A 20,278-nucleotide genomic window follows, 5' to 3' on the forward strand; every position below is an offset into this window, starting at 1 on the left:
TAGATGGCATCAAAGTTGTCTGCAGTGTGCCGAGGAGACACAGCAGAAAAACGACTCTGCCTTGGTTGCTTCCTTTCCCTTCCCTCCGAGGGATTTTGTGGATGAGTTCCTTGGGTGAGAAGTTCACAGCAGGAGGATCCAGGTCGAGATCAGGCATTTAGAAATCGAGCAGAGGACAGCCCCGAACGGGAGGAGCTCTGTGGGCCTGCCATAAAGAACTGAGGAGTGGCCCTTACCCCACCACAATCGTAATCTCTTCATCTCAGAAGGAATTCCTTCCGGACAGCAGTGCTCGCTCCAGCTACCTCCTCACAGGTGAAGGAGCAAGCCACTGAAGACCCCACCTCCCCAGACGCCCGGGCGGGCAGCCAAGGCCATTGTGACACCCCCGCGTCCCACGCACACCTCACAGACGTCTGCTGACCGCTGCGGGCTGGTGTCCCAGGCAGTCCCTCCCTTGGGGGATGGCACCAGAGGTGGGCACGGGCTCAGGAGCAGGCTCCTTGCCCTCCCACAAAGCCACTTTTCCCCATCTCGCTCAGTCACTCGTTCGTGGGTCTTACTTCTGGAGTGGTCAGGAGTATGGACGGTATCTGCGCGTCTTCTCACACCTCCTTTTCTGTTCAATTGGCATTTTCCAGCGACCGGAGATGGAGTGGTCACCTGGGCTGATGGGCTCTTTTCTTTCTTTCTTTTCTGCCATGATGTCGATGCCCTCAGAAAAAGAGGCTTATGCCATACCCTGGAGATAGAGTATTTCTCAATAGATTACAAGAAGACAACCTTATGTGACTGTAATTTTCATATGACAGTGAATAAAGATAAAATTGTAAACATATTTTCTGGAAAATTTCTTTTTCTGTGTATGGAAATACATTTTTGTGCATATTTCCAATCAAATGTAAAAAAAAAAGTAACAGCATTCTATTATTGTTGCCTAAAGCTTTTTTCCAGTTAGTGTGCATTTCAATTAATATATTTTAAATGTACAAGTATTACAGATAGCAATGTTAAAATATAAAAATTGATTTTTGAGTTACAAGCAACTTCCATTTAGATCCACATATTAAAATGTTTAAAAAATATCAATTAAAGAAATCTTAAATTATTCTTCTCATCAGCCAACTCCTGGGAATTCATTAGCCAGGAACTTTCAGACATCCCCCCCACCCAAATGTTTAATCACAGAACTGTATTCACAATTCTCATTTTGCTCACATGGTAAGACAGTGGCTTCTTGTTTATTCACTGTTCCTGTGACAAAAATCTAATATAGCATGTACAAGAACATCAGATACTTAGACTAACAGAAAATCAAACCACTAATCATAGTTGTTAATTGCTATTGCTAATAAGCAGTCACAGTGGCGCTGGGGTAGCACGTGTAGTGGAGGCTAAATGCAATAATACCTCGTTTTGATGTTGTTCTCTTCTACGAAAGCACTTGGAGCAGATTAAGACATCTCTCGTCCTATTTTGTTTATTGAGTGGGCCCTGATACTGGGGAGAAGCTGCCGTGAAGCAGACCTAGTAGTCAGCTTCCTTAGAGAAGGCGTCTTGTCCTGTATTTGAGGGCTTCCGGTACGTTTTGACAGACAGTAGTGAGTGACGGGTTTCCTTTGGACCCCCCGGGGAGCAGAAAGTTCTGCCGGGAAGGCAAAATGTTTCTTGCGGCTGGGTTGGAAGAAGCTGGCTGCTGATGCAAGGCAGTGACAATTCTGGGGAGTCGCAGGAAGTTCTGAAAAGACGGTCGTTCCCTTTTCTAGAAGGCTATGCACTTCGGTTCCTAATAGCTGTAGTAATGAAGCCAGGTAAGCGTTCGGGAGGAGCCCAAGCCACTTTTGCCTAGCGAGTATTTTGCAAGGGGGGCAGGAAAGCGCTGCGCCCTGCTCCTTGCTGCCCTCGCGTGTCTGAAAGGCGGCACTGCACGCGGGAGGGGGGGCGCGCATGCGCATTGCGTTCCGGCGCGCTCACGGCTGCCCTCGCGTGTCGACAAGGCAGCACTGCAGCCGCCGGCGGCCACCGCTGCGTACGAAGACCGTTGCGGGCAGCCGGCGCACACGTGCGCGCTGCCGGTCGCCGCGTTGGCCGCTACTCTGCGCTCTCTCGGGGACGGGTAAGCGCAGGGGCCGCGCTCGTGCCCCCTGCCCGGTGCTCACGGACCGGGAGCGCTTTTCCCGAGAGGGCTTTTCCTTCTCGGTGCTTCCTGGGGGCGCGGGGACGGGCAGTGCTGTCTCGGAGCTGCTCCGCGGCGCTCTCTCCCCGGGGCAGCCCCAGCGCCTGCTCGCTGATGCCCGCCGCTCTCTCGGGCGCGGGCAGAGCAGCCTCGGGGCGCTCGCTGCTCGGCCTGAGCGCCGGGGTGGCGCGGCGGGCTGCGGTTAGCGCGCGGGAGCCGGCCGGCTGCAGCGCGGCGCTGCGACCACGCGAGGGTGGGGCCATTGCGGGTCTGGCCTGCCTCGCGCTCCGCTCCCCCGCCCCTCGCGCTCCCCCCGCCCCTCTCGCGCTCCCCCCGCCCCTCTCGCGCTCCCCCCGCCCCTCTCGCGCTCCCCCCGCCCCTCTCGCGCTCCCCCGCCCCTCGCGCTCCCCCCGCCCCTCGCGCTCCCCCCGCCCCTCGCGCTCCCCCCGCCCCTCTCGCGCTCCCCCCGCCCCTCGCGCTCCCCCCGCCCCTCGCGCTCGGGCAAGATGGCGGCGAGCAGGGCGGGTGTTTTGGCTGGACGGCGGCGGGCGAGGGCAGAGGCGCGCTGGAGTCGAGCATGTGGGGGCCGCGGTGAGGCGAGGTGAGGCGAGCGTGTGCCTTCGGGTGGCCGCGGGTGTCGGGCTGTGTCCTGCCAGCCGGGGCCGTCGCTGCGTGGAGGCGGCGGGGCGGGGGGGGGGAGTCGGGCCGGGGGCCGCGCGGCGCCGGGTCTGCGCGGCGCCGGGTCTGCCGGAGCGCGGCTCTGACTCTCCCTTTTGCGTGTGTCGCCTGTAGGGCCCCGGTTCCTCCCCAGCGCGGGCCGGGGCGTGCGCTCGCCCCTGCGGACGCAGCCTGGAGGAGCGGGGGGGCAGGCGGGCCCCGGAGCGGGATTAGGGCACGGCGTCGGCGGGAGGACGGCTCCTGATGCAATAGGCGTGCCCGAGAGTGCTGGTAGGTCATGAAGGAGTTTAAAACCTCTGGACCAAATAGGGTTAAGGTCAACTTGAGTTAGATACGATTAGTGCAGCCCCAAGTTATTTACTTGAGAATTGTGGCTAGGCAAGCAAGAAGATGGGTAGAAGACAGATGCTCCTGGACACCCTGAGGCCTCCCCTGCCCCCAGGCACAGACTGTGGGTACCAGCCGACCTGGGCACCAACTGATTGGAACCCCCGCTGAGCCCTGCTCCCTCCTGTACAGCTGCCCTAAAGCCATGAGTTTCCCCGGTGCAGCATGTGTCGATGGGTCCTCCATTGCCTCTGGCATCTCCCCAGGCGCTCGTACGCTGCACAGGGGTCTGGATGTTTCCAGCAGCGGCACAGCAGCCTGATGCCTCCTCTCGTCTGGGATGCGGGGCCCTTGGTGAGTTCCCTGCTGCCTCCTCTGGCGTCCTCTGCGAGCTCATAAATCCCCCCTCCTCCTCCTCCTTCTCCTCCTCCTCCCCCTCCCCCCCCACCCTGTCTGGTGGGGTGGGAGACCCGTGGCTCCTCCTGCCAAGCTGACAGCCACGTGGGGCACCCCTATGCGCTCCCTACGCATCTGGGATGGCACCCCTGCCCTGAGGGCCCCGCAGAGTCCCACCCTTCCTGCAACCACCCCCCCAAAGCCATTAAACCACACAATATCAGGTAAAAATATCAGGTAAAAAAAAGGATTATTTTTTAAACTAATCTGTGGATAAAGCATGTATGTAATAGTCTGGAAACAATTGATAAGCATGAGTAAAATGTAATTCAGGGTCTGATCCTGTAATCCTTGCTCACAGATGTATAAATGATAACATTTTCAGTTTAAGGGCACAAGCAGTTCTAAAAATACTTGACTAATTTTGCTCCTTTCCCAGTATTCTGTAGAGAGTGGCTATTTTAAAAAGTTAACCAAGTCTGTGTAGTTTTAATTAGGTGTATTAAAAAGATAAAAGAAGGAAATATAGCTCACATTCAAGCACTCAAATATGTGAAAATAGCTGAAATTGCTCTTACTGCACTAAGCTCATTAAATTGACTTGCTGGAATGTTGCATATTAGAATGATCAGACCAGAGTGTTAACAGCTTTAATGCTTTTATCTGGTGCAGTTCGCCCACCTCCCCACCTGAGGGTTACCGAGCAGGCACAGTCGACTTCCTTTCCGAGGGCTGTGATGCCGGGCTTCGTGCTGGTGTGTGAACTGCTGCTGTCTGTGCTTAGTGCAAAAAAGAGTAACTAAGACAGACCTTTGTGGTGAGAACCCTTGATAAAGTTCTGTCGGGAACGCATCCCGCTGTCCTCGATAGAAAAGCCACCCTAGATCTCAAGTTTGATTCGGTAACTGATTAAATGGATTCTGGTTTAGATCACGAATATATCACATAGTCAAAATTGTGCAATATTCTCCATGAACAGTTAAAGTGATTATTTCATTTTAGACCTTGAATAAGGAGATTGAATGAGCTGGTAAACATTACTTGGTGTTAAGATGGTATGAAAATTTAATATCTTTATTCTTCAGTCTCGGTGCTGCAGGAGTCTCTCTCTCATCCTGGTAGATAATATTAATTGCTGTTTCTCTACCTATGGAGCATATGAGATTTGCCATGCAAGCTCAGAATGAATGCAGTTATCCAACAACCTTACACATTTAGAAAATACTTTCTGCAGCCAAGACATATAGCAATGTTATAGCGTATGTACAACCTAAAAAGACGGTTTCCAGAGATGTATATGTATACAAGTTTCAGCCTTCTGGGTGTGTGACTATTCAGAGACTCCCAGCGAACTGTGTCCAGGTTAGCCTGTAGCCAAACAGGCAGACCCAGCACACTGTGCCTGTGGTGTGTTCAAGCCTAAAGAGACTTCAGGTGCACTGTCATCACCGGGTATCATGCTGACACGGTGTCCACAAGGGGTGGATCTTTTCTGGGCAATTCACAGCTGCTCTTAGACTACCAAATAGTCAGAATCCTATACGGAATTATTAATGGTTTTGCTACTGGAAAAAAAGAGAAAGACAGAGTACTTGATCTGCATATTCATAGCCTGAAAGAACAAAAAAGATATGGGATACAGAAAAAAGAAAGAGGATAATAATTTATTTAAACATAAAAACAACATTAAACTACTGCTTCATTGTTCTACTACCTTTGGCTCACAGAGCTTAAGTTCCTGGGGAAGCATGGTAAGGGGATGAAATAGGATTTTTTTTCAGTTTTTTTTTAGTAGCAGACTAGTGAAGGTGATATGATCAAGGTCCCTAATCTTTTTTTTTTTTCCTCTACCCAAGAAAACTCAGAAGGATACATCACTGCTTTGACAGAGATGGGGATAAAACAAAATCAAAAAAAAAAAAGAGCTCCTTTTTCAGGAGCAATTCCCACTTACTGTGATTTGAGCTCCTTTTTCAGGAGCAATTCCCACTTACTGTGATTTAAGCACCCACTCTGAAGTTCTGGGACTAAGTACATGGTCCATATGCTCTGACTACAAAAAACACTGTCCACAGAGAGCAAGGTCACTGTGATTACCTATGTAAAGTTTCCTTCAGGATGCCCGTTATCTGGAGAAACCCGTTGTTGCACATGATCTATCTTATATTTTCTCAACATATAATACAGCGATTTCTCAACATATAATACTTGAAGACCAATATAAATATTGTGTAGAATGATACTTTCTAAGTCATTAATTTTAAATCATAAATCAAAAATATTTTAAAAAGAGAGATTTGTTCTGCATTGTCAGAGAATAACTACTTCTAAAATAAACTAAAAAGGCTCTATAAATGAATAAATTTTGCAATTTTTTGCCTTCAATAGTGTTCAAAGGTTAAAAATGAATTAAAATTGTAAAATAAGTGCACTAGCTACTTATTTCATTTATTTTATCTTTCCCTTTCCTCCTTTGAATACTCTTTTCCTTAAATTGTATTTTCCAGATATTGCTATATTCCAGTTGTACTTTCTCTTTTTCTAATATTCTCTTCGTAAGTATCCCCTTAAAGCACTTTAAAAAGTATCTGACGAATATCGCTGTTTCTCTGTATTATGTGAATGATGTTAATTATCTTTACTTTTTAATGGTTTAAAAATTCAACTTCCCTAACTAAGAGTATGTTTTTAAAAAAGTAGCGATTGCACAGGGGATGCTCCCATTTTCTATTTTTGCTTTTCTAGATTAACGTTCAAATATTTCCTGATAGAAATGTATGTTTTTGCAGGTGGAACATTCCTCTGATAGGTACATTTGGTATTGAAATGAGTTAGTCCCGTATAAATCCTGGCATAGGACTTTCTTCACTAGTTTTAGATGGATCTCTTCTTTCTCAAAGGTATGGCACTAGGTGAGAAAAAGGTGCCGTCAACCTGTAGTTATATTTATACCCGTCGAGGGGTGGGGATCTTTATGTAGAAAGGGGACACACAAAAGTGTAGCGAAGGGGCATATTTTTCTAAATGTGCCCAGGAAACCTATGAGATAGGTGACACAGAGAATTCAGAGGCCTTAAAACAGTGTCACCATTTGAAAAGCAAATTATAAGCTGCAGGAGTGTGTGCACTCCTGCAATGCTTAACATAACCACAGTCTTCACTTTGAAGTATGCCTGACTATTGGCTTACATCCCGTTTTCATGTAGCAATATCCAAGGTAACACAAATCTGGCTCCAACTGTAATGTACGTAGGAGACAGCGAGTATTAAGACACCAAAGAATTCAAAATGTTTGAATCTGGAAGGACGAAAGAACAGCGTACTCAGTGATCAGCCTTTCAGGTGAAGGAGACAACAGCTGTGGTTTTGGTCCCTGTTCCCTTGATTATTTCTGTATGCATGGGTTAGTGACTATCTCATCTAATTAAAAATAAACACTGTGATCGAGGATCAAAACTCACAGGTCCCTCTTTTCCTTGGCAAAGCCGTAACTAAATGCTGTTGAATATGTGTGATATGTTATGTGCAGAGCCCTTTAAGATTCCATCTGATTTCTTTGATCTTGTTTTAGGGTGCTTTCAGTGTATTTCCAGTGAGCTATAGTTTGCTCAAATATGTATATGTATTTATGTATATGTTAACATATATATGTTTTAAATTCCTCTTCCCTTTGCATTACTCTACTGATTTTTTTTCTTATAACTGTCTCCCATGTCAAGAAGATTTAACAAAATGAAAAGTATGTCTTCATAGGATAAAGACACATTTTTGTTAGTTACCGTAATACAGACATGAAAGGAAAGATAAAAGAAAAGAGAAGTAGTTCTTCAGATAAAGTCCGTTAAGTATTCATAATGTGATGACATAGGTGATTGTGATATTATCTAGACAGAAGAGCTCTGCCGAAGGTAGCTTTCAGACAATTATATTGGTAAAAAGAAAAACTGGTAAAAGCTGATGAAGTCATTAAATTTTCAAAAGTTACAAATTATCCTGTAAAGCTTCAGTGACTGCAAATTAGCCTTTGCTATAGCCCTCTGCTAACAAGCTATAGATCATTTTATTATTCATGAATTTTAGTAATTTCAGGACACCACAGGTCATCTTATGCTCATTTATTTGCTAAACACCTTGTGCTGGTATGCCTATGCTGAAAAATTGCTACTATTTACTTCCCGTGAGACAAGCAAGCAACAAACTGGTGGATTTGGCCCCAGACATCCACTCTGCCAGGCAACATATACATCTTGCTGTCAGTGAAATAAATGAGCCCTTAAATTGGCTGCAAAGCTTTAAGAGCTGAAATTTGTATGTCTAGTTATCAAACAGCAAGTTCAGAACACCTGCCAATATGAAACATAATTATGACAAGCTGTTACATTTTACCTTTAACTTTTCAGCTTTAACACCACAACTTCATTATAAGAATCTCCTCCTCCCTGCCCCTCCTTTCTCCCTTCCCCCAGACTCAGCTCCCCTCCCAAAAAACGCTCACTGCATTCCATTGTAAATGCTGAGTTAACGCTAATACACTGGGTCATCTATCAGCAGACAAAAAAAAAAGTCAGACATATTAAAAATGCTAGGATTCCTCCTAAGAATAACCACAAATTTTCACAGATTACCAAAAATGGCTAACTGTGTGTAGATACCTGACCTTTATAACCGCCTTTGAAGGCTTTTCAGAGAAAGTCAAAAATCATGAAACAGACTTACAGATTCCTTGTTTTGTTTTTTACTTGAAAAAATCGATTCAATTACTTCTATCTTATTTCACTGACCGACTTCATTATCTTTCCTTTTGGGTCGCAGAGCCCTACGGCACAGGTTTTTGCCACAACAAATCCAACAATTGATAAGCTGTTTGCTGTTTATCCAAATGTTCATGGGAGGGCAAAAAAAGAAAAAAGCCACCAAAAATAAATGTTACTCTTCTTTAAACCCACTTTAAACTATGCCCTGTGTGCACTATAACTAAATATCTTCCCTTGTGTGCATGTATACCTCTGTGTTACAAACCACAAACAGCTATGTGAGAAGAACACTATTTAAAGGAAAGACTTTCTTCTTAGCTGTCAAGGAAGATAATATCTAGGCTAAAATTCATTTCAACATTTTTTATAGATATATATATATATATGTATATATACACATATACACACAATATGTATATATCAATATGAAGAGCTTAAAAATTACAACCCTTGACCAATTGCACCCTTCTGGTCAATAAAGTAAATATGAGCAATATGAGAAACAAATCAAATGTATGAACTTTACCTCTTTTATTACTTTGACCATATTATTTCTTTTTTTATAGCACCTGCATACTGTATTTTCATTCAAGAAATTTGATTGCGGATAAAGTAGTCCCTACATGTCATAGCAAAAAAATGACACACTAGCCAAAGTTTAAGTCAATGTATTAGTCAAAACACACCTTCTTTTCTTCTTTTTCTGACCTTTTGCTACAGACATAGAAATCTCACATATATTTTGGGGTTAACAGGACTTCAGCAGGGCAATCTGTGTTTTAAGCAGGGTTTCTTGCTGGTTCAGATATATTGTTTGTTCAGTGTTGGGATCCTATGTATTCATACTGCGTTTTCTGTGTTTTGTGTACTGATAATGAATTAAAACAGCAGAAAATCATATACGTATATTTTAAATGTGACATGTCTGATTTCATTTTAATGTGATTTGAAATATTTCACCCTGAATTTATAAAAAAAATCATTAGCACAGCTATACGCATTGTCTTTTCATGATTTTAATTTCTTATTCTTCAATTAAAAATATGCTAAAAGCAGATTTTGCTTAAATTCTGAGATAGTTTGGATAGATTTAGGACCAAATTGTGGCTGCTTTCTGTGTGCAAGCTTTGACTAGAAAGGTGACACAAACAAACATTTCTACCTGGTTTTCAAGGATATGTCAATAAGGTCTATTCACACCAGTGCACCATTTAGCACCACCAGCGTTCATGGAAATCCAGAAGTAGCACATGCCTCTGTTCACAGAAATCTCAGCCAGCTTTCTCTGATGCCTCGTACAACCATCACTGCAGCCACCACTGTCGAGCTAATTCAACTCTTCCAAAAATCAGCAACTGCTGATAAATTCTTGTCTTAATATAAAAGTTGTGTTTCAATTTTATCCATAATCATAATTTTGAGCATAACAAAAACAAGAGTAATATTCATATCAAACATAAAAAGCATGTGGTGTATGTGAATCCTTATGCCTTATCTCTGCTGCATTTACCTATTGGTAAATGATTCTGACTCTCACCTGAGTCAGAACCCAAATTCGGCATGTGCTGCTTATTCGGGTTGTACATAGATTTGCTGGGAATGGTGACAGAAAGGAGAGAAAACAAGGATTCGCCTGGTCCAGGTTAGATGTGTTTTGGCTGCCTCCTAGGCGGTGAACCCAGGTTTAGTCTCTGTCAAACACTGGAGTAAATGGGTCAAAGTGGTGTGTGCCAGACTTGGGAACCAATTTAAATTCCCAGATTATTTAGGTTAAGTGTAGTCAGACACATCAGAAGACAGCTGCTTTAGGACTTGTCTCACCTATCGTTCAACTACTCCGAGTTTCCAGTTCATGTGTGGTCGTCGACAGTTCAGATGTCTAAATTTGTTTTTATAAAACAAATCTGAATTTTTGTAATTTGAGAGATTTTACTGTTACCCTGTAATACAGTATGGGCATTGCTAGCTCCTGGCCGTAAGCTTCGCACTGAGTTTGCACAGCCTCGGGACTGAGGCTGGTCAGGCTTGGCCCGAGTTTTGTCTGAACTCGTCTCGCCTGCAGCTCTGCTTCCCTCGGCTTAGCTGGGGCAGCAGTTTTTCTAACTGCCCGGATGGCGATGGCTATTTTATTTTACTTGTGTTTATCTTTGTACGGTAGAACCATAGGTTGATAAACAAACAGGACAACAAAAAATGCACATTTAACTTATGTAAAAGGCCCCAAACACCAGAAATTCATATCCAACACAGAGCTGCAGACCAATGAAGAAAGAATGATGTAAAAGCATACTAGAAAACATATAAAAATAGCCGCAGATGAATCCTAGAGTGAGTAGGAGGAAACCATCACCATGAACATCATATTCCTCCCGGCGAAGGAGCCCAGATGCTGACAGCTCGCTCTAACACCCACCGTCATCCCGCCATAAATGAACCACAGACCTAGGACCTACGGAGCAACGGAAGGGTGAACATAATACTGGGAAAAGAGTAGAAACTCTGAAGTGTAACAATTTTAACAGTATTATTATTATTATTATTATTGAGGCTTTTTTGGTGTATAGAACCCTTCTTCTCATGTAACAATTTCTTCTGGACGAATAACGATCCTGCATTTAGACCGTTAAGATTCCCACTATATTAACACTAAATTCTTGGCTTTATATGTAAGGTATGTTTCCTCTTTGCCCATAAACAAGATTTTGAGCATAACACTATTATTTATTTTGATCCTAGTAATATTATATGTTAACATATAGGCAAAATATCATAATTAGCAAATTAAAAAAGTGTAAGTGGTTGAGAATATAGGCAGGATACATTTATATTCTCTTTTAGGCATGTGATCCCTGTCTTTAAACCTAATGTCAATCCAATGTGTTTTGGCTATTTCATATCTGTCATGAAAATCTATAGAGTTTAATGAGGCTCTGAGATTCTCTGGATGAATAAAAAAAATAGAAACATACAGAAATTACAGTAAAAAAATCAAAGAAATCTGAGAAAAGGAATAAATGGGCATGTTATTGATTCTGTAAAAACAAATTGTAAGTGTTTTTTCCTCCCTTGAGTACTGCATTGACAGAGAAGAACAGAGCAATAGAAAAGTATAAAATAAGCCCTGTAGGTATCTTTAAGAGTCTACCTTTCTGGTTGAAGAGCAAAAGCTATAACTGGTCATTTCCTGTTCTTCTGAATTTGGCAAGTGTTATTTTCGGTTTCTGGGTTTTGTTTTGCTTTGTTTTTCCCACAGGGTTGTTTTTTACCTGGGAGGTTTTAGTAAAACTTTTCTCCTTGGGCTTTGGGTTCAACAATCTAATGTAAGCTGCCTGGGCTAAGTTTTATCCTATGCAACACTTGTAAGTTTGCACTAAATTTACAGAATTAAATCCATTAGACTCAGTTCTAAAATAGAAATTATTTTTAAATTGTCTTCATTACTCTTTGAAAGTTGTGAATTTGCACATGATTTTTTTGTGTTGCTGTTAAAATGAATTTTACCTTAATAACTTTCATTTAAAATACTTCTAATTGAATGATTTTAATCCAGGGAATCTGACTAAACTTTGGAAGGAATTTTCTGTGTTGATCACTTAGAGATAAGCAAGATAGCACTTGTGAATCAATGAGAGCAACGATGACCTCCAATATTAGTGCTTACTTGCGTTTGCCATCTAATACGGTTTTAAATCAGTTTCTGAACTTACTGAACAGAATACATTCAATTTGTAAATGCTGGTGAATGTTCAAGTGAAAAATCTCAGTAGATAGTGGGAAAGCAGAAAAAAGATTTACGATTACTATGAAAGAGCTTAAGTACTGAGTCATAAACATAGAATCTTTTTTATTCAGAGTTGTTGTATGAAGACAACTTTTATCGAATGTCAATATGTCTTTAACAGACCAGCTCATCCTGCAGTATAATGGTTTATCATTACTACTGAATGCCCCGAAATACAAACAGATAACTAAAATTCTCAGGCCTCATTTTCAGGTACCTGAGGGTACTTTACACTGTTCTATGAATAGAAGTGTACTGAAGCTTAGTAATATAAATGAAAAAATAATTTCTTATTTTTTTCTTTGCTTCAGTAATAGAACAGAATAAGACACCAGTGGAGTTCTCTATGAATATTAATGTTCAGGTTAGAAGCATAATCCTGAGATATATCTGTACAAGACACACAGTACCAGACTCTTCTTAAAGTCAAAGCTTTCATTTATTATTAAAATTTCAGCAAATATTATTTGGGGTGCTAAATGAGATTATAAAAAAAAATTGAAGATCCATGATCCTTATCCCATTGACTTCCATAGATTTGTCATGTCCCCACTCTCTTTCTCTCTCGTTTTTCTCTTTCTCTCTCTTTTCCCTTCCCCTTCCCCTTCCCCTTCCCCCTCCTCTTCCACTTCCCCTTCTCTTTCCCCTTTCCCTTTCCATGCCTCTTCTCCATGCAATTCTTAACTGTTAGGTAGTAGGCAAAAAACTCTTGAAAGAATTGGGTTTAAGAAGTCCAATTGTGTAGTAAGATGGAATTGTGGAGGAAATGATGCCTTGTAAGTCAATAGACTAATACTGTAAAAAGCTATCAATCAGCCAAGCTTTATTTCTTTATTTCTACTGAGAGAAAAATATTTAAGATACTACTAAGAGTAATCCCAGTGAGATAAGCTCTATATACTAATTTATAAAGCATAATAAAATATTCTTTAATGAAGATTTTAGTGAATTTTTATACATACACACATGCACACACACAGAAATCTATTTTTGCATTCACAAACATATATATTCATATGGACACCAAAGAGTTTGTAGAAGCCAGTTACTCAAATAAAATTACAAATGTATTTTTAGCTAACATAAAATTCTGGTTCAGAACACTGTTTTGACAAAAACCAGCTCACCTCTAAGCTTCTTAATTGTCCCACTGATTTTATGTGACTAATATTTATTTCTCTTAATTCAGTTTTAAGCAATGCAGAATGTCTACAGCTGAACCAAACTAAGCTCTCCTCACAGTAAATGGAGAGACGTAGGCAATGAATAGGTAATGTTAATGTTAAATGTTTAAGATAATAATAACTGTGTTCTACGAGTTTCTCTCCAGTGATGATAAGCAGTGATCTGAGTGACTAATTCAGCTGTAAGCTTGGTAAGAGAAATATTACCTCTCAACTCCCCTCTTACAGAAAAAGTCATATATATGAATAATTCACTGAATCAAAATACTAAACATGTTGTCTGGATTTATTACTAAAGAGGCTGTGTGTTTGTCTTCTGATGACACAAGCAGTCTTGCTAACAAGGCTGACTTCGGCATCGTACCACAACTATGTGCATCACCACGCACTGAGGCAGTCAGTGGCAGGTCACTCTGGGCTCTACCAGAACGAACAACACTTGTTAAAGAGCCAGTCCTGGAGACCAGGGGCAAAAGTTGCTTGTAGCTGCCATCATTTAAGGACACCGCAGCTGGACAGGCAGACAAAGCGGTGCTGGTAGGAGAGTGTAAATACAAGATATGTTCTGAGTCTTTCTGGTTGAAGACATTCTCTAAAAACTCTTCTACACATGCTGTGATCTAACACCCTCCCATCAGATATTTATAAACATCCCTGTGGCCCTTTGCTGGAATCGCTCCAGTAGCTCCATGTCTCTCTCGTACTGGGGAGCAAGGAGCCGGACCCAGCCTGACTCCAGGTGTGGCCTCAGCAGTGCTGAGCAGAGGGGAGGGATCCCCTCCTGCAACCCGCTTGCAACACTCTTCCTAGTGCAGCTGTTAAGCTCAGGCTGGAGCTGGAGCTAATGCAGCTCAGGACGATATCAGCCACCTCTGCCACGAGGGCTGTTGTTGACTTGTGTCCAACTTGTTGTCTGCCAGGACCTCGAGGTCCTTCTCTGCAAAACTGCTCTCCAGCCCATCAGTCCCCAGTTTGTCCTGGTGCATGGAGTTACTCTGCCCCACCACCACCCAGGTGCAGGCCTTTACATTTCCTTTTATTGAACTTTGTGAGGTCACTCTCTGCCCATTTCTCCAGTCTGTCAAGGTCCCTCTGAATGGCAGTACAACCATCTGATGTATCTGCTGCTCTTCTCAGCTTTGTATCATCTGCAAACTTGCTGGTGATGCACTGTGTCCCATCATCCACTTTTCTGACCTGTACTTCATCAAGACCATGAGGATATTATGGGAGACAGTGCCAAAAGCCTTCCTGAAGCCAAGGGAGACAACATGCCCTGCTCTCCTCTCATCCACCAAGCCGGTCATCTCGTCACAGAAGGGGATCAGGCTGATCAAGCACTATTTCCCCTTTGTAAATCTGTGCTGACTGCTCCCAGTCACTTTCCTGTCCTTCACATGGCTGGAAATAATACCCAGGATTAATTACTCCATCACCTTTGCAGGAATTTAAGGTGAGGTTGGCTGGCTTGCAGTTGCCCATATCCTCCTTCTTGCCCTTCTTAAGATAGTTGGGGTGACCCTGCAGGACAACATAAAAGATCATTTTGAAGCAACTTTGTTTAAACTGTCAGGATGCTCTATGGGAAATAAGTTTATATTAGTCAGTAAGTTCAGCAGAGTCAGCCCATTTGCCGTCTCTAGTTCCACCACAACCTTAGAGTAAGGCTATGGGCTGGGTCCCATTTAAACTTTAGGTGCCTGTGTGTAGACATCTACACCTATCACAGTCACACTGTATTCCTTTCATAGAAAGAAATCGTTACTTCTAGATTCATTTGATGTATTTCATATGTTTTTTGGACAGAACAAGGTGAGTTACACTGTTTTACACAGTGTTTTTTCCAATGCCTGTTCAGTAAGCAAAGGTTAACTGGCTCAGCTGCAGACAGCTACATTGTAAAACACAAATTTAGTTAGATGACTCTAGCGCTTCAGCACTGCAGGTAAATGTAATTTTCACAGTAGCAGGAGAGGGCTGTCAGTGGTGTAATTTCTGAAAGTCCTGGTTGCAGCTGGCAGAGGCTGCTTTTCTGGTGTGATGATCCGATTATAAGATCAGGGCAGAGCAAACAACCGATGATTGTTCTGATGCAAGAAAAAGACACAGTCTTTAGAGGTAATTAAATGGCCCCTTACGCTTTGGTGAAATAAATACATAAAATAAATTGAAATAAATCCTTACTGGAAGCAATGATTAACCAGAAGTGAACAATAATTTCTTTAGAGACCTGTAGGCTTTAACTTTCAGTGGACTAATAGCATCACAGGGGCCAAAATAGATGGCATTTTTATTTGATTTTAGTGATGACTTATTCCTTATGCAAGTAATTTTCTGTGAAGATAAGAGTTTACGAGAGAGAAATCCTGAAATGTAAGTAGCTTATATAAACATCTCTCCAAGGAAATCTGTATTTTAAATTGCATTTACTATTAAAGACATCATATCTTTAATTGAACTGAAAGAAAAATGTTTTCCACCATATTGTTCACAGATTTTGTAGGCTCTTAAAGTTCCATGATGGTGATATTTCTGATGTAATAGTTCTCCACCTTTAATCTTCATGATTTCATGAGATTCATCTATTTTATTCTCCCAACAACTTTTTATAATGAGAACACATTTTTTCTATACATTTTTAAGAGCTGTTATATGAATCAACATATGCAGTTATTAACGTGTACCTATATAGCAAAGTATATGTGTTAGAATACAAACGATTTTTTTTTTCCAGAGATATTCATCATTGGTACCGTGTATCAACCAAAACCAATAGAATTATATGCTGCTTTCAGAATTAAGCAGCATGACTCCTACTGCACTTAAAATTTGAGCTCTTGCTAGTTCCTGGGGGATTCATGCATTCATGGTTAAATTTTGCTTCTCTGACACAGGAGGAAAGCTCATTTCTGCTACTTTTGCTTTACGTTAACAGAGCATGAAATAAACAAAAATTTATCATGATTCGTAGCATTAATTAACTAGACGTACTGATGTACCACAGATTTCATTTACATCAGTCCCACCACAACAAAAAGATGTTTTGTCAGAACCATTCTTATCTTTCCCTTCCCAAATAATGTGTAACCAGGGAATAAAGTAAGAAATGGTATTTCATTTTGTACTACATAAAAATCATTTACTAATATAATGGGACCTACTGACAAGAATGAACTGTATGGACCAAGACACATGCAAATATCCTTCTAGCATTTAATCCAACATAATACAGATTTGTTTGTGTTTATTTATACATATATTTATTAATTCATGCTAGCAATCACAGAGAACTTCATGATTCAAAAAGCCTTAATTCCTCCCAAATTATCAAACATAACTTGTTCTGTCTTTTTTTTTCCCCACTGAATTCCCTTCCCCCCCCCAACAACAAACAAAAACCCTTTCTTCCTAATAATTGGAGTGAATAATTGAGTTAAAAGGCTATTTCTGTACTAGATACTGCTATCAAAACTCTGTTCTTATACGGTGATACTATGCAGAACTACATAAGTTGTGGACCCCATCGCTGTGTTTTGAACAGCTTTGCTCTAAGAAATTTTCAGCCTTTTGTTCATCTATTAAATGTAAGGAACACGATGTACTCCTTCAGAGGTATTTATTGAAAATATTTTTCATTAGATCATGGTCAGTGTTGATCTCCGCAGGAGAATGTGTTGGTGGGGGGGATTGAAGGAGTTTCTTATTTTTCTGTTGTTGCATTAGATAAGCTTCTGAGCTGCCCAGTGTTGGAATCTGAGAGGTTTCAGGTAGCATTTTTCAGGGTTTCTTTTTTCTTTTGTAATTTATAGATTAGAGCTTTTCAGATTAATTTTACAGTGATTGTAATAACAATTAACTGCGGTGCTTATGCCTATTAGAGTTGAGACTGTGGCCTATGAAGATTAAATTCACTTGTCACTGAACTGTAAATATTTCTTGTATGAAACACAGTGATATTCTGCTAGTCTTTGTATCCAGGAGAATAAGACTGTTAACAAGGAAGAACCCTATGCCAGTCACTAAGAACCACATAACCTATGGAAATCTCTTAAGAGAAAAAACAAAATCTGACCAAATTAGCTGCCTAATTTCAGCACTGAAATGTCTAATAAGTAGTCTGTGGTCATCAGCTGTGAAATACAGACTACGAAAATCAGGTAGCATGGTTCCAAGCACTGTTCATGCAATTTTATATTAAACAGTACTGGATAAAATAGGAATAATCTAGCAATAAGGTCAGAAATTCTCAGGAAAGCCCTTGTTCAGATAAATGCCTGATCTCTCTTACCTTCTCTTATGGTCTTGGCTATACAGTGGTGCATTTTTGTGCATTTTCAATGGGAAAACTGAACAATGTTTTCACCCTTGTGCTTAGGGTACTCTCTCAAATTTGAGGAACTTGGGTGAATATCCTCAGCAACCTGGTGAAAGTCTAGATTTCCAATGCCTTGGGACAGTGCTGGAACTGTTAGATTATTATAAAATGATTGTTGGCCCTATTAACTACAGAATAAACATTGAAAATGTTAATCAAAATCTGATCACATGCAACTTCTCAGATACTTCTGAAGATGAGAGATTTTGAAAATTCTTCAGTCGTATCTGGACAGTAATGAATTTTAAGAAGGAGATGGACGACTTTCTGCTCTTTCTACTCAAAAAGTATGTCTTTAATCATGTACATTTCAACTTATAGGTTAGTTACTTGATTATCACAAAAGGACATAGAGTATTTGAGGTATAGATCATAATGAAAGATCATTTTTCTGGCTTGCTATTTGAGATTTTGGGAAATTTCAGCATATGGCTTCCCAGGTAGGTGGAATATAGTTAAACAATTTCTGGTGAAATGTTGCACTAAAAAATAATGGATCAATTGCTTCTGTTAGAAGAATCAAACTGAAAGCTATCGTGAAGAATTTGCACACCTAAAACTGTATTGATTTCTCTACACACCATTACTTTGTTTACTGGATATGGCTTTTCTATCACAACAACAGTTTGCTTACTTTCTTTAAAAAGCATCTCTACAGCTTTGGCTTCAGATAAGCCTCTAAGCAACTTAGCAGCAATTATCATTTAGACTGCTATGCTTAAACAGGAATTGAAAGAAACTCAGAAGCAGCCTCTTGAACGGCCTGTTCTTTCTCTGCCCTTTTGTGAAGATCGCTTTGCATTGAAAGCCGCAGGACCCGACCGTTCAAAGACAGCCCTAGCAGTACTCTGCTGTCTCACATTCTTTCTACTGACTGGCATTTGCTTGGTGAGGAGTACAGGACTCCTGCGTGTGCGACACACACAAGTACCCTCTGAACAGAGGCTTGGGTGCTGGAAGTACTGGTGGGCCTCTGCTGAGCTTTCTACATGGCTAAGGAGGGGCACCAGAGAGGAGAAGGTCTTCCAGTCAGTCCTTACTTCCACACGGCTGGGGCTGTAAAAAGCAGAGCCAAAACACACAGGAATGGCCAGAGGCTGCTACTCCAGACTCCAGAAAGCGAATCCCCATCTGGCCAGAACGCAGTCCCCCCCCACAGACAAATATGCTCTGGAATCACTCGCCCACCTCACGGTGTTCAAGGTCAGCTCCAGACGCACAGCCCTCTCCAGCTCCCCCCCATACAGACACAGCTCAAGCACACTGCCAGCACAGCTGGGCCACGCACACAACAGCCCTGCTTTGGCCAGTGGCTTGTCAAGAGGCCCTCCACCCCAAGGAAGCACCTCGTGGATTTCTGTTCAATAGGCAATGTTTTATTTCAGTCAGCTGATTGCACTGGCTCCGTGGTAACACTCTGTGGACTGCCTGCTCTTGCCTTGCCTGTCTTGCCTTCCCGCTGCTCACTTTCTGCACTCAAAGATGTTTTTGGAGGACCTCCTAGTTGCTCCGAAGATTCCTGAGCTCCACCCAGTTGTCTCTGAGGACTTGAGCTGCTGCCTGCTGCACACTGGGATGCTCGTCTCCGTGGAACAAGTGGAGAGCTGAAAATGACACAGGCAGATTCCTAAATGACTGCCAAAGCCCAGGACCGAACGGTCGTGCCGTCCCTGACTCTCTGAGCGAGCACCACTCGAGAAAGCTGGGCAGCTTTCCCTGGGCTCAGTCCTGGGAGAGGGAGGGAAGGGTGGGAGATGAGTGGTCTGCTTTGCACACTGTCACTGCAAACCCTTGGCCTTCTGCACATAGTCAGCGAGAGAAGCTCTCTCCTGGCACCAAAGCTTCCTCCATCAGGAGTCTTCCATCTCCCTCTAAGTGGCCAGGAGGCTTCTTCTACTTCAGCCATTTGGCCGAATGTGTGCAAAAGCTTAGTTTCTCAAGAGCCTGACTTTTCCCAGCGGTTACCCAAAAGACATTCAGAGTTTATCAGGAGCTTCTCTCTCTGGGGATGCAAGAGCACGGAGGCCATGTGCAGCTGACATAAAGTCATACCCAGGATGAGTATTGGGGCACGACACCAGAGAGAAGGGGCAGCGTTGGGCAGTGGAAGGTGGTGACATCTTTCCATGGAATGCAGGAAGGGCAACTGTAACCTACCTGTGCTCAGAAAACTCGTACTGTGCTCTCTCAGCCACTGGCTGTCTGCGTTTTCCAGGATAACACCTAGTCGCACAATGCAAATAAGTAAACATCAAGGCACTTCCTGTGGTAGCCCTAATTCCCAATCTAGTCGCTTCCTGGTCTTGGACAATGGATGATAGGCTTTGGGGAGCAGGGGAAAGCTAGAAATACCAAACCAGAAGGGTCCCTCCCGCTTTAAAGTTCCTGGGCAGAAGCAGGAGGCAGAGCTGAGCAACTGTGTGCGCCAGGGGCCAAGCCTAATGTGGAGCACTAATTCCACTGTGCCTTTGCTAGAGACTTCAGCCCCTTTACAGCCTGTAACTAATTCCTCCTGCTGCCACCCTCCTAAGGCAGGTGACTGTCCCTGGTGCCACTGCAGAGAAAGTGGAGATTGTCCTTTGCTGTCTCTTGCAGGGAGCAGCAGAA

General features: G+C 42.5%; 2 long non-coding RNA genes across 4 annotated transcripts; one reads left to right on the plus strand and one right to left on the minus strand.

Moving 5' to 3' along the window:
- Nucleotides 1-2,005: 2,005 nt before the first annotated feature.
- LOC135326290 (uncharacterized) lies at nucleotides 2,006-13,049 on the plus strand. Of its 3 annotated transcripts, none has more exons than XR_010386816.1 (3): nucleotides 2,006-2,116; nucleotides 2,969-3,124; nucleotides 4,250-13,049. It is a non-coding gene; the product is annotated as an uncharacterized LOC135326290 (long non-coding RNA). The 3 variants fall into 3 exon arrangements; XR_010386815.1 differs by lacking the exon at nucleotides 2,006-2,116 and adding an exon at nucleotides 2,670-2,777; XR_010386817.1 differs by lacking the exons at nucleotides 2,006-2,116; nucleotides 2,969-3,124 and adding an exon at nucleotides 3,452-3,535.
- Nucleotides 13,050-19,025: 5,976 nt separating this feature from the next.
- LOC135326273 (uncharacterized) lies at nucleotides 19,026-20,176 on the minus strand. The gene is made up of 2 exons (XR_010386801.1): nucleotides 19,829-20,176; nucleotides 19,026-19,275 (listed from the first exon to the last, which is right to left on the minus strand). It is a non-coding gene; the product is annotated as an uncharacterized LOC135326273 (long non-coding RNA).
- Nucleotides 20,177-20,278: the final 102 nt, after the last annotated feature.

This window comes from Dromaius novaehollandiae, unplaced genomic scaffold (genome assembly GCF_036370855.1).
Source record: "Dromaius novaehollandiae isolate bDroNov1 unplaced genomic scaffold, bDroNov1.hap1 HAP1_SCAFFOLD_102, whole genome shotgun sequence".
NCBI classification, from domain to species: domain Eukaryota; kingdom Metazoa; phylum Chordata; class Aves; order Casuariiformes; family Dromaiidae; genus Dromaius; species Dromaius novaehollandiae.